At 32.6% G+C, this 14,803-nt stretch overlaps 1 protein-coding gene across 8 annotated transcripts in view; it reads left to right on the top strand.

The window, feature by feature from the left end:
• RIC-3 (RIC3 acetylcholine receptor chaperone) overlaps window positions 1-14,803 on the top strand; it is an 86,347-nt gene that overhangs the window by 36,758 nt on the left and 34,786 nt on the right. The gene's annotated exons all lie outside the window — the stretch shown is intronic.

The following is a 14,803-nucleotide window of genomic DNA, read 5'->3' on the forward strand; positions in this document are numbered from 1 at the left end:
TAATAACACCAACACACTCTTGTGGACCTGAAATTTTTTCATCTCGAGATGAAATTTACTGATGATTTATTTGCCATCAAAAGGAACATAATGTATAAATTGAAGAATTGTTTTATTATAATCCCTCAAAATGAAAGGAGCTACTCAGTATGTATGTATTTAAAATGAGATGAGAGCCTGTATGAAGCTCTATCTCACAGTTTTAATTTACTTTAAATGTTTACAGTACTCTCTGCATTTTCAAGTAAGAATGTGTTACAGTAGAATCCCTCTTGACCAGCACCAAAGGGACCAAGCTAGTTCCGAATACGAGATTTTGCTGGATACCAGTATATACCAAGTTTTGATGCTGCAGCTGTGTGAAGCTTATTGCTCTATCACTTGCTCATAACTGAATAAACATGAGAACTGTGTGGATTTTCTTTATTAAAACACAACACAAATAATACATTAATTTTAGTTCGAATATTCACTGGAAACGAAAGTTTGTGTGAAGTTCCTAATGTGGCAATACTGACGGCCCGAATAACACAAATAATACACTAATTTTAGGTTCTAATATTCACTGAAAACGAAAGTTCGTGGGAACTTCCAAATGTGGCAACACTGACGGCCCGAACATAACTAAACAAACATAAAAACTGTGTGTGTTTCTTTAATAAAACTCAATACACTACTACAGTTTAGGTTCGAATATTGATTGAAAATTAAAGTTCGTGCGAACTTTTCATTGTGGCAACACTGACTGCTCAGGCTGTGGCAATTTGGCAGATTTAAACTTTCGTTTCTGGCCCAGCCAAAAGTGCCATTGTTTTGGTATTGCCAGTTATTTTGAGTGCCGGTTACTAGGGATTTTACTGTATTTTGTTTATTTACCGTATTCATTCATTCATTCATTCATTCATTTCTTCACATTTTGTTCATTGTATTAACAGTAATTAATCATGTTATTCACTCATTTGTTTATTTTTGCATTTCACATTTTTATTCTTGTATTTATTTATTTATATGTTCATTGATTTACTTTCGCCGATATGTTGTTTGTTTATATACTAATTAATTAATTCATTTGTTTAATCTCTTCTTCTACTTCATATTCTAATGGCGTGCTTTAGGGGTTTATCCCATTAGCTTCCTTTCTGTTGAGTATAGTGTAGTGATGCTTTTCTGGAGGGCCTGATTTAATTTTTTGCATACCAGAAGGTGATTGGTATTCATCACAGTGTCTTTTTCCTTGCAAATGGTGTACTGCTTGGATGTGTAAATGCCTGTATGCAAGACAGTTATGTTTGATTGGCATGTAACCTACTTGTTTTGGCGATTATCTGACCCAGTAGATCGGATTCTGCTCACCCCATGTGATAGTATGGACGTAGGTATGCAGGGTAGGAAGGTGATAACAGCAAAATGAGCCCAAGATCTGGCACCAAAAATTGCTCTCAGGCAACTTTCTCCAACCAGGATTCGATCACAAGACAGGTAGTTTCGTAGTGAGGAATGCTGAGACCACTACTCGAAAGTGGTTTGCTTTTGACATATCTTATTCTAAGACTTTTCTCTTATCTGTTGAAGTGTGGTTATGTGGGTTTAGTCTGATTGGTGTTTATGTTTTGTTTCATAGTTGTTTTGTCTAATTTTTTTTGTTGGTTGTGGGAGTTTTGTGCCTTCTCTTACTAACTGGTCAACTATCTCATTTCTTGTTAATCCTCCTATATGCAAAGTATCCATTGAGGTTTTGGTAGTCTTCCTGATTTATAACGTAGTTGACAGTGGTCTGGTGTTTTAGGGGTGGTGATTTTTAACAATTTGAAATTAATAGAAATTTAGCATTTTTATTTTAACATTTAGCTTTTATACATTCGTCACTTTGCATTTTGTAGCGTTTTTAAGGAAAGCATGGACTCTAGGTTAATATAGAAAGATAGGCCATGTGTTTTAAAATATCAGTGGAATTAAAATCAGACTTACATAGAGACACCAATTGTTTATTACCTTCTTAATCATGTTCATGAATCAATGGTAACATTGAAAGAATTAATCATAGACCACATCTGTCACATACAATTAAATTGTATTTACTGAGAAATCTTTCAGCATCTACATTGTTGGTAGGACCCCAAATACATTGCAGGGCTGTTTGTGCGAACTCTGAGTTTAAAGCCTACGACATTTGCACACAGTCCACATCTTTATTGTTCTGAATATTTTTAACAATTTGGGTATGAAAATATTCATATCCCTCAACAAAGCTATTCATGTTAACATATCTTTGACTTCCTTTCATATAAACCTTCGAAATCAATTAATAACGCCTAACCAGCAATGGTAAGGTTAAAAAGTTACTAACCTCTTGGAGGACAGTGCATAATGTAAGAAGAGCCCTCCAACTGAATGAAGTGTTCATATTTATAATTTTCGGCCCGTTGTTGTACTTTCGTTCCTCTGTGCTTGTTACCTTCACATTCTCAAATAGAACGAAAAGGAAATGAAACACAATGGTACGGAATTTCTTACATAACCCGCATTCCAGACGTTTTTCGATCCTATCTAGAAAAAGAAAAGAATAGAAGCCCACTCACTCTTCCTCAGGCACCCACATTCCTCTTTATGGTGATAGAGGCACTAAGGTTGCACAATCTTCTTGGTATAATTTTTTCAGGAATATAACTGTATAAATATATACTAACTGTATGCAAGACAAAAATTTTATTTGAAACATAGTCGGTTTTGCATTTATATCATATTTTTAGTGCAAATTTCGAATTTTGAGTACATTTCGCATTTTATCACATATTCAACATTTATTAAAAAAGGGCTACACAGGTCGTGAAAAATGAAAATATAAAAGCACAAGCCTTTAAGTTCGAAAAATCACCACTCCTAGTTATGTCTGGTGTCGCTGCATTTTGTTGACATAGAGCTAAATGTATTGCTTATATTTCTGCCGAGAAGTTAGTCATTTGGCATCCAACTTTAATGTAGTGTTCCTGTTTCGCCTTCTTATTATGGATATCTTTCTGATATTGTTTCATTTGTCATAGTTTCTTACTTTCCAAGTCGTGTGTGTTAATGTGTTGGTAGTCTAATGGCTTTTCGGAGTTGATTTTTTCCACTTCATTATGAATTCCTAGTTCATTCAGATGTTTGGTGATTTCACTGTTTGGACTTTTTTTTTTTTTAGTGTTTCTATGGTATTCTGTTGCTTTGTACATGTTTGGTCCTATGCTGATGTTGTGTGACTGGGTGATTGGATGTTGGCGTTAATGGTCATATGTTGAGTTGTGGCATTTCAGGAGGTTCATTCGGTTGTTAACTGTCTTGTGGTGTCTCCACTTCAGTTTAGTTATCTAGGTGAATCCCTACTACTTTGTGTTTTCCCTCTTTATTAGTTGTTGATTTGAAATGGGTATGTTGAAGTCGTCATTTTATGAAATAACTGGTGTACTGTTTTACTGGTGTTTATTTTCATGTTGTTTTCTTATGCCCCATCTGCAGCGCTGGAGTGCTTTGTTCATTATAGTTTCTATTGTTTTGCCTTATGTGGGATCCATGAAACTATAACTGCAAAATGGCATATGTGGATGCCATTTATTGCTTTCAATTTCGGTATGAGGTCATTTATGTAGATGTTGAAGAGAATGGTGCTTGTCAGAATTTTTAGTATGCTTTTTTATATTTTGTTGATACCCAGCATTGTGCTAGGAAAACCAGTTGAACATTTTTCTTTTTAATTGATATTTGGGAATTTTTTTCCTTGAATTTGATTCTCCATATGATGTCACATGCTGATTTTCGTTCCTTTTTTGTTGAATGCTTCTTTTTCTTTCTTGTTGGGCTGTGGATGGATTTGATCTGAATCCTGCTTCTTGTGGTATTAGAATGATTTTATTATTAATTTATACTACAAATTATTAATCTAATAACTGATATTATTCATATTATTAAGTAATGAATTTACTAGGTGATCATTTTGTATGTGGTATGTAAACAGCAGTGCTGCAATCTGCGACAAAGAGAAATACATAATCTAATGGATAGTCCGGTTTTATTACAAGTAATGTTTCCGAGAATGAAATAACGTCACACATAATATACGCAGCAGTATATAGAAACATACAATGCAGAAAACTGTAAATACATTAATACAGTATAATATCATTTTATTATATTAGACTATAGACTTAAAATAACATGAAGTATGAAGTACAGGAAAGTAAAATAATAAAAATAAGACGAAAATGAACCTGGCAATTAATCCACGAATAAGATTTTGTCTAACATTTCTTTATGATAGGCGGAAGCATTAAAAAAAAAAAATAGGCATCGGAAATGAAACCTATCACATCTCTAGCATGCGCAATAATTAAATGTTGACCTGCTCTACTGTTGGTAAAAAAGACCAGGTACACTATCATGCTGCCAACAATTTTTACTTCAAAATGTGTGTATCCAGATCTCGTCTTGGTATACCATTGGCGTTTTCTGCTTTAATTTTTATTTTTCTGTAGAAATTGGATATAGGCTACTTATTTTGCAATTATGTCACAAAGAAGCTGACAATTATCTTCACACATGAATAACATATCACTACTAAATAATTATTATTAATAATTATAAAACAATAACTAACTTAAAATAACTATTTAGAACCTTCAAAATCAGGAAACAAAAAATATATTTTAAATCTTTATAGAGTGGACGATTTTTCTTAGTGTTTCTTTGCAGTCTGTAAAATTTATTTTTTTTCCCTACAAAATGTAGCCTATATAAATTATTAGGTTTGCATAAGTTCGCAGCATTTTTGTTCGTCATCACAATACTGCATTGTCATTTGTTATTTGAAGTGTTGTTCTTGTAAATATGCCTTGAATTTTGCGGATCTAAAGAACGTTTGCACTATTTGTGGACTGAAGAAGGTGAAGTGTTCAGTTGGGGGGGACTCTTGCAACATATTTTTCTGTTTGAGTTTAATAGAGGAGCAAAGGCAGTGGAGGCAGCTGGAAACATTTGAGCCATGTACAGGGAGAATGCCATCAGAGAAAGTACTGCAAGAAAATGATTCTGCCTTTTCAACACATAACACCCTGCACTAAAGCTAATATCCATCCACAGAAGATAATGTTATATGTCTGAAGGGATGAAAAAGGTATTATATACTACGAATTGCTTTCCAGAACTACTGATATTTATTGCCAACAACTTTGATGTCTTGCAACCACAATCATAGAAAAACGACTGACAAGACTGCATCAAGTGCTACTGCAACATGATGATGCACTCCACTAACATGACGAAAGCAGCTATCCAGGAGCTTAGCTGGGAGATTATTCCACATCCTTCGTATTCTCCCGATCTTGCACCCTAAGATTTCAATCTCTTCCATTCTCTATTCAACAGTCTTCAAGGGAACTCCTTTGATAATGAAGATGCTTTACAAACGTGGCTTGATGACTTCTTTAACTCCAAACCAGCAGATTTCTTCAGATGAGGACTAGAAAAACTACCCAGTGTTGGCAGAGAGTCATAGATAATGTAGGAGAATTTCTGTCTTCTATTCATTTCAAATAAAACCTTTTGTCACAGCGAAAAAATGCTACGATCTTTTGCATAACCTAATACATAGCATACAAATTTCTTTATAATTTTTATACTATCTTAAGAATTAATGCCTTGGAGTGCTTTTTTTCAGAATCAAGTATATAAGTTGAAACTCTATTATCATTTTTCAGACAGAATATGTTAACTTCGTTCAAGGGAGATGCTATTATCCTGTGAGATTATAGATCCAAGGTACTTAAACTGGCTTACACTCTGAAAGGTGTATCCCTGAATGACTATCCTTTCGGGTATTGGAGTTCTTGTTTTACTTGCAAACATATACTTTGTCTTATTCTCGTTAATTGCCAAGCCCATTCTACCTGCTGCTTTCTCTAATAAGATGAAATTCTCTTCCATTACTGACATGGTTCTACTGATGAACAATCTCAATTACAATTGTGAAATGTTGAAATCCTCAAAATGACGGGAAACGAAACTTTGGTGCTACCATTGCAACAACAGAAACATGAACTGTGAACAATGTAAACTGTGTGGAACAATACAGCTCTTAGTACAGTGTATTTCCTCTTCTGGCGTCAATTACTGCCTGCATCTTTCTTGGCATACTCTGAATGAGGTTTTTGGTCACCTGTTTGCCAGTTTCACCCCATTCATAGTGAAGGATCTCTGGGAGGAGATCTCGTGCTCGAATTTCCTTCCCCAAGATGTCTCACAGGTGTTCAGTGTGGTTGAGGTAAGGGCTGCAAGCTGGCCAGACCAGTATCAAGAAATTGAGAGACGCATTGCGGACAAGCATTGTTGTGCATTAGAATGAAGTTTCCTTTGACGCCATAACCAAATGAAACAACATGTTTCTTTAGTACCTCCTCCACATAGCGATTCGTTCCATTCTCAATTGGCACCAACTCTGTTCTTGCCCCTCCTCCGAATGATGCTCTTTCTGAGAAGGTACAAGAGTAATAGCACTCTCCAGGCCTTCTCCACACTCAGTCTTTCCCGTCAGGAGCCCGCAGAGAGAATCTGGACTAGTCTGTGAAGAGATTATTACCTCAAGAGTCCAGTTAATATGCTGACAGGCAAAGCCAAATTGGGTGATACAATGTTGACGTGTCTACAGCATTTCAGGCTCGATTCCTGTAGATGTGTTCTGATTGTCCACACACTCACATTCACCTGGTGGAATTGACAAAGGCTATTTTGAACCTGAATTGCAGTTTTGTTTGTGTGCCAGTCCATTAACACTTGCAATATCATGAATCTGTTACCTCTTGCAGTTGTAGTTCTAATTCGACCAGATCCTGGTCTCTGAGAGAATGTGTCGTCCTCCTGAAAACGTCTAACAGCTCTGTGAATGCTTCCTATTGAAGCTCCAAAACTACTTGCGACATATCTGTAACTTCGGTCATTGTCAATTAAAGCTACTCTGAGTTTTCTGCACTTAAAGGCATCTTGAAATTGTGACAGATTACTTTTCACAGAATAAACAAAACATGGGAACCATGGAAACCATAGAAACATTACACACTTAAAAATACTGGACTTCCCTAGCCTGTAAAATTTAATTTCCTTGTTGTCCAAAAAATTACAGCAATACAACTAACGGAGTTTTAAGAGTTGTTTATAAATGTGAGGAATGGTGGATATATTCTGTTGTATGAGACAGTATCTTCTAATTATGTAAATTCCTGTACATTTAAGATAACGTATAAAATTATGTTCTGATTGGAAAATTATGTTTTATCAAATCTTTCCACTTTTTTGCACCAGTGGTTCCCAAGCTTGTTGAAGGTGCGAACCGCTATTCATTGAGCCTTTTGTTTGTGACCTACTTCAGTACTTAACTTTATTCTTAAAATACAATCCCTGTAAAATCGAAAACTGCGTTAATTTTACTCAAAACCAACAGATACCACTCGAAGAATGGCAACAATAGAAGTATATTATCAAGGATTCTCTTCAAATATTACATCATCATCTCTATTTCAATTAATCAACTTATATTTGCCTTCAACAATTAACTTTCTTTTTTCTTTAATGTATCACATCACATTATATTGTACATGTTTCTTGTATTCAGGACCCTTGTGGTCACTCAAAATTCTTTGAGCTGATGTCTATAATTTAGAAATTTATTATAGTGCAACAATGACACAATATATTAAATGAACTTCAAACTATGGCACTGCGATAAGAATTCAATACAAATCGAAAATGAAGCTTGTTACCCAACGGATATATAAATAAACTTGATTTCTAGTTGACGTCACTTGGCAAAGAAATTTGATTCCTTCCAGTGTGTTAAAAGCTCATGGAAAATTTAGCTTCGTATTTTATGATGTATAGTGAGTTTGTTTTTGCAGACATGCAATTAAGTTTACAGCTTTTTGAGTGTTTCTTTTTTTGGGAAAAACTCAAAACAATTGTGACAGGCATAGATGGATATTCCATTTCGTTTTAGGCAGTTGTGTTCAACTGGCTGCAATGAAAAAAAAAAATGTAAAGTAGAAACTCATTTAAGTATGTACCTACTTTTAGAATGTTGAAATTAGACATTTTTCACAGAGCATAGATCAGATCTTAATCAAAAGAATGCAAGCATACGTCGAGCTTGCAAAAGAACTTGGATTGATAACATTATTTTGAAGCTTGTAGTTATGTAAAATTTCTTGTCTATGAATGTCATGTTTTATTTTTGTAAAGTACCTCGCGACGTCCCTTAGCTCTTTACACTACCTCCAGGGGGTCGCGACCCACACTTTTGGAACCACTGTTTTACATACATACACCCTTCACTGTACTTGTTTTTGTAGATATAATAATATTTCTTCTTCTTAGATAATAGACGACATTAAGATATATGGATAATATGCGGAGACTGAGAGGAAGGCAGAAAATAGGAAAGATTGAAGAAAGCTGGGTTTGTAGTGAAAGACCTGCCCTTGGACAGAACACTATGAATGAATGAATCTACTTCCTTTCTTAAATTTCTAAAATGTCGAAGTGAAAGGATATATTAATTGCCCTAACCATTGTTCTTTATTATATTGCTTTGTGTCCCTGTTAAGTTTTATATTGAAAAATATATTTTTTTTTCTTTCAAGGCCACGTTTGAAATCTTTGAAGATGAGACTGAATGCTTATTACCTTTATTATAAATGTGTGAGGGGTAGCCTACTGCATCCTCGTCCATAGTTAACATAAATATTAAAGTACTAGCTTCTTACTTTATCCAGCTTTTCCTCAATTATTTTAAGCATTCTTATTTGCAGTTTCATAGTGAGCATTGTTAGGAGTTATTTTCATCATAATATATTCACTAAAGTATTAATTCTTACCTTTGAAAACTTTACTACTTACTATATGTGCATGAGAAATAATACTGAAATGTTACATTCCAATATTTACACCTTTTCAAGGCGCTAATATCTTTAGATTCGAAATTTGAAGTGAGCATCACACTTACTAAAGACATTCCCTGTTTGTTTACCAATCCTGTGCATGACTTTGACTAATAACGTGAACATTTATTTGTTTGTGCTGCATAAAGTTCGTTTATTGCGGTGCATTAAAATTGAAATTCATTGTATGTTCCTAACAGTGCCAGTATTAAAGATTGTAGGTTACAGTTTACTGAAATCCTGCTCTATATTACACACGTCTTCCTTGTAACAATCGCATTTATTTTTCTTCCTGTCACTACTTGAAACTTAGTATCAGGAAAAAATATAATTATGCTGATATATAATATATCCTGATCATTTATTATCATTTTCAAAACATATTTTATTCTTTATATTAAAAAGCTCATTATGTTTGCGAAATAAGTAAATATAGCGTATAAAAGAAAGTCTTTTCTTCTTCCTGTGAGGTATTTTACTGCAGAATGAAAGTAAAGTATTAATTATATCAAACTCTGTTTGTGTTTGCTTCTCGTCTAATTTACACTCTACAAACATGTCATCATATATAACAAGCAATGTCATTAATTGTACTTCACACGCACTAAAACAAGTAATCGCTACATAAACTGATGCATTTGTCTTTCAAGGACTAACGCATACATTTCAGTTTTAGTTAATTATGTTATGTTATGAGAATGTGTCGCACTACAATCAGCATTTACATTAAATACAAATATTTATATATTTCAGTAAACTAATATTAATGAAAAGTAACAGTTAGGTGCAGGCGCAGATTCATACTCAGTCCCTTGTTTTAATTTACTTCCTGTACTAAACATAAAAAAGTAGGCTTGAGCACCACTGTGGCTGCTGCCCGACATGATATCCTCAGTTAAGCATGTCACTGTGTGCATGACGTAGAGAGAACATTGGCTGTTACAATTAAGTAAATTTTGTCAATTTCATAAACAGAGAAGTAAAAAAAAAGTTCTGAAATATATCTGGAGAGTAAAATAACTGATTTCCTTCGTGATGACTCTGAGGATGCTTGTTATGGGAGGGAAGTATAAAACAATAAAACAAAAGCAAAGTCAAACTTGACTGTAGAAAATTTTTATTTCAGAATCACGTGTTATTTGAAAATTACAGTCTTGCTCTTGTTTTTAAGTGATCTCCAAGTTATTCACAACCCTGTCTTATGTGGACAGTACAGAATAAAAGTAGCCATTGATTATTAAGGTAAATCACAAAATGAAAATGTTTATTTCTACAGTCAGATGTTTTTTAATCAAAATATGTCTTTTTAGACATTATATTAATTGAAATGCCTTACAAAGTAACCTTTATATTGAAACATAGGTACAACTTTGTAACAAAGAAACTGTATTTACTCTTTAACTTGCTGAATAGTCACAAGATAAATGTGTAAAATATTCTTACTTATCCAACAAACAGCCAGTGCATTGAATTTGTGTTTAATTCATCTTGTGGGATGCTTTGCGTTGTCTGTTCAGTTTGTATTAACTCATCATAATAGTACATTTAATATCTGGGACTTGTTTGTTCATTATAATGCAAAAGGCATGGTTTTCAGTAATGGATGTTTAAAAGAACAATGTTATGATTAAAATTGGAGTGTTAGTGAGGAATTAAAAATACACAGATGATGTGGAGTGCATTTGAATTAATAATCTCCCTTCTATTCTTAAAATAAAATTGAAATCTAATAAATAATTAATACAGTTGTATGAACACAATATTTTCATCAAAGCTTCTATAATCAGACATGTTTCGGGGTTACTGCTTGCCCATCATCAGTTTAACAGTGACTGTAATAGAAATACTTAAAATTAATGATTGCAAAAATTTCTGAATGAACATGAATACCTTTTGTTAGAATTGTACGTGATAAAAAATGCAATGTTGTTTTCAGTTTAAAATTGTATAAAATTGCTATAAAAATATTTTTAATTTCCTCATCTTATTAGCATATTATGAATTTATTGTAAGTGCAGCGATACTGCATAAGATTGCCTAAAGAAGAATAGGCAATGGAACAATTAGGACTGACTCACTGGATCGATGATCAGATTTTGTGTCTTCTTGACTGACGTTAATGAGGACTAACTAATGTGTAGATTGTGTCTGGGATTATGTTGATTCTGTTACTACGTTTAATTTAATTTATTGGTCTGACCCAATATTTTGGGTTTGCCCTGCGACACAGAATAGCTCACAATAAAATTTAAAATGAAAAATTATGTAAACAGGTTTCATACAAAATTGATTAAGACATAAGAAAAAAAAAATTTTTTTATTAAATTCTAATGTCATGAATTGGTCAAATAAGATGTTTTTTTCATGAATTGCTTTTTCATTGAGATTATAATGGCTTATTATTATTATTATTAGTATTATTATTATTATTATTATTATTATTATTATCATTATGTAATTATTTTATTGATGTGCTGTGAAGAAAAAAGAATTGTTATTGTATTATATGAATTATACATTTTTGAACATTTACAGATTTCTTCTAAATCAAAAAATATCCATATACAGCTCACCTCACATCTATAATTCTCAAATTACAAACATATTATAAATTATGTATTGTATTGTATGATATGTATTAGTCATGTTTTGTTTATAGCAATGTAGTAATTTTGTATCATACTGGTTGAATGGAAGAGAAGGAGGAATGTCCTTAACTCTGCCAGTTAAAATAAATCAATATTATTATTATTATTATTTTATTTATCTTTGTTTATTTCAATTGATTCTAAAATGTTTAGTGTTTTCGCTTTCTTATTTGTGTAAAATTTTCATATCTGAATTTATGTTTGTGAAATGAGTTGATTATTATTATAAATGTCTTCACTACGAGCCAAATGGGATATAGCATGACAAATATGTCTATCTTCTTTACATCTAACTAGTGGCTTATGCAGCAAATGCTGCAAATAAGTTCATTAGAAGTTCAAATACAATTTTTTCATTTTTATTTTCGATGAAGAATGCCAGATATTTTGAAAGTTATTTCCTTCCATAAAATATATATATATATATATATATATATATATATATATATATTTTTTTAATTTTTTTTTTTTTTTTTTTTTTTTTTTTCTTTTTTGCAAAATACTTTTTCTTTAACCTACTCATCATCAGTTCTTGAGTTTCAGTGTGAAAACGCAAGTAACAATGTCAGGATGATCAGTGTGTTTTTCATATGGGAGTAAAACAGTAGCTATTTCAGGTCACTGTGGATTGTAGGTGAGAGTTACGAAAATATCAGGTTTGCCATGCTTTTCAACAATAGACATAGCATCTTGGTATAGCTAGCTGCTGCATTTTTCGTGAAATACCTTGAAATATAGAGGACAGGATCACTTTTTCTTGCTAAGAGATCTTGCTGAGATAAACAGGAGACTACAAAATCTTGTAGGTTTCTTATTTTATTAGTGGTAATATATTTTGGTCTTCCTGTCATTTTTGTGCTTCCTCCAGACAATATAGAAGTACCAATTATTGCTGGATTACTTGTGTCGCTAATGAATGTATGTTAATATATTATGTTGAATCAATGACATATAATACAATTGGCCATCAGCTCGTAATGAATTGTTAATGGCGGGAAATCAGAGACGTAAGTTATTTATGTATTTCATATCATTTTATTAATTTAGCATTCTGCCCAAGGGCAGGTCTTTCACTGCAAACACAGCTTTTTCCATATTTTCAGCTGTTGTGAAGAATCTAATGACGAGTGTGGAAAATGAGGCAAATGCTATATCAGAGTTATAAAATCTTATATGCACCCTAAATAAAATTGTTCATCGCAAATCATTAGCAGTTTCAGTGTTTCATTCATTGCTGGTTGCGAGAAATAAACTAACTCATCACGGCAGCAGGAAGTGAAATGACCTGCTATTTTTTTTACAACAAAATGATACGCTTGGTAGTGATCATAAATCTAAATAATTAAACCAAAAGAATATGAAATTAATTTTGATGTAGTTTAAAAACGCAACTAAAATAGGAAGCACGACTCAATTAGGCCTACTAATGACTCTAACATAATAGTGCATTCCTACCAAGGAAAATTAGAGAATCATACATACAGGACATATCAAAAGTCCGGTAACACTTTCAATATTTTATTACTCAAAAACTACTAATGGTAGCACTTTCAAACACACGTCAGTTTAAAGTCAAACTCTCAAAGTTCTGTTTACACCTTACAGAGATTCAGTGCGTGAACCACGAGTGACTCAGCAGATGTCCAAACGATAATCAAACTCTTTCCATACCCTTTTCAACATATCCTCTGTGACCGTGGCGGCAGCTTCTCGAATTCTGGTTTTTAGTTCCTCTAAATCACGTGGCAAAGATGGTACAAACACACGGTCCTTTAGGTACCCCCATAGAAAAAAGTCACATGCAGTCATATCAGGTGACCTTGGTGGCCATGTCATGAAACATCTGTCCCTTAATCCAGCACGTCCTATCCAACGATCAGAAAACTAATGCTTCGCTGAAAGTTACTATACTATTTTTCTGAAAATCCTTGGATGCCAAGCTTCAAAATGACGGGTCATTCATTAAAATCCGTTCAGCTGTTTTCCATAATTTCCATTACCAGTTCAAATTATATATTTCTTCCCATTTGACCTACATACATAGCATGTTAATCCGGAAATTAACAACTCAGTTTGTAAACACGTATAAATTAAAATTATCGATGTTACTATTATCAGATTTATTAAACAGAAATTTACTGATGGAATTGTTGGTTCTGTTGGCAGTATTAAAATTGTGTGCTTTTTTTTTATAGTGATGATGTATGCTTATTTGTTGGAATAAATGAAAGAGATATAATAATGAGAAAAAAGATTATCTCTTTCATTTATTCCAACAAATACACATATAACATCACTAGTATTTTCAAAAAACATAATTTTAATATTGTCTACAGAACCTACAGTTCCATCGATAAATTTCTGTTTAATAAATTTCATAATAGTAACATCGATCATTTTAATTTATCAGGTGTTTACAGAGTTGTCAATTTCCGGACTGCCATATTACATATGTAGATCAAACAAGAAGAAATTTTAATATTAGATATAAAGAAGATAGAAATATTTCTCATTCGGCTTTAGTGACCACATTTATAACAATCAACTCATTTCACAAACATAAATTCAGATATGAAAATTTTACGCAAATAAGAAAAGGAAAACATTAAACATTTTAGAATCAATTGAAATATACAAAGATAAATATATAAATCCATATGATCTCAACGAAAAAGCCATTCATGAAAAAAAACATCTTATTTGACCAATTCATGACATTAGAATTTAATAAAAAAAAGAACAATATAGTAACAGAAATAAAATAAAAATAAAATTAAAAATAGAATATTGTTAATCTACAATTTATTTAGGTGCTGTTACCACACGGTACCCCTTTTTCAAAGGTGACACAATCTACACATTAGTCATTCCACATAACATCAGTCAAGAAGAGACAAAATCTGATCATCGATCCAGTGAGTCAGTCCTAATTGTTCCATTGCCCATTCTTCTTTAGACAGTCTTATGCAGTATTGCTGCACTTACAATAAATTCATAATATGCTAATAAAATGAGGAATTTAAAATTATTTTTATAGCAATTTTTTACAATTTTAAACTGAAAACAACATTGCATTTTTATCACGTACAATTCTAACAAAAGGTATTCATGTTCATTAAGAAATTTTTGCAATCATTAATTTTAAGAATTTCTATTACAGTCACTGTTAAACTGATAATGGGCAAGCAAGCTGTAACC

The sequence above is a fragment of the Periplaneta americana genome, chromosome 5, assembly GCF_040183065.1.
Source record: "Periplaneta americana isolate PAMFEO1 chromosome 5, P.americana_PAMFEO1_priV1, whole genome shotgun sequence".
Lineage (NCBI taxonomy): Eukaryota > Metazoa > Arthropoda > Insecta > Blattodea > Blattidae > Periplaneta > Periplaneta americana.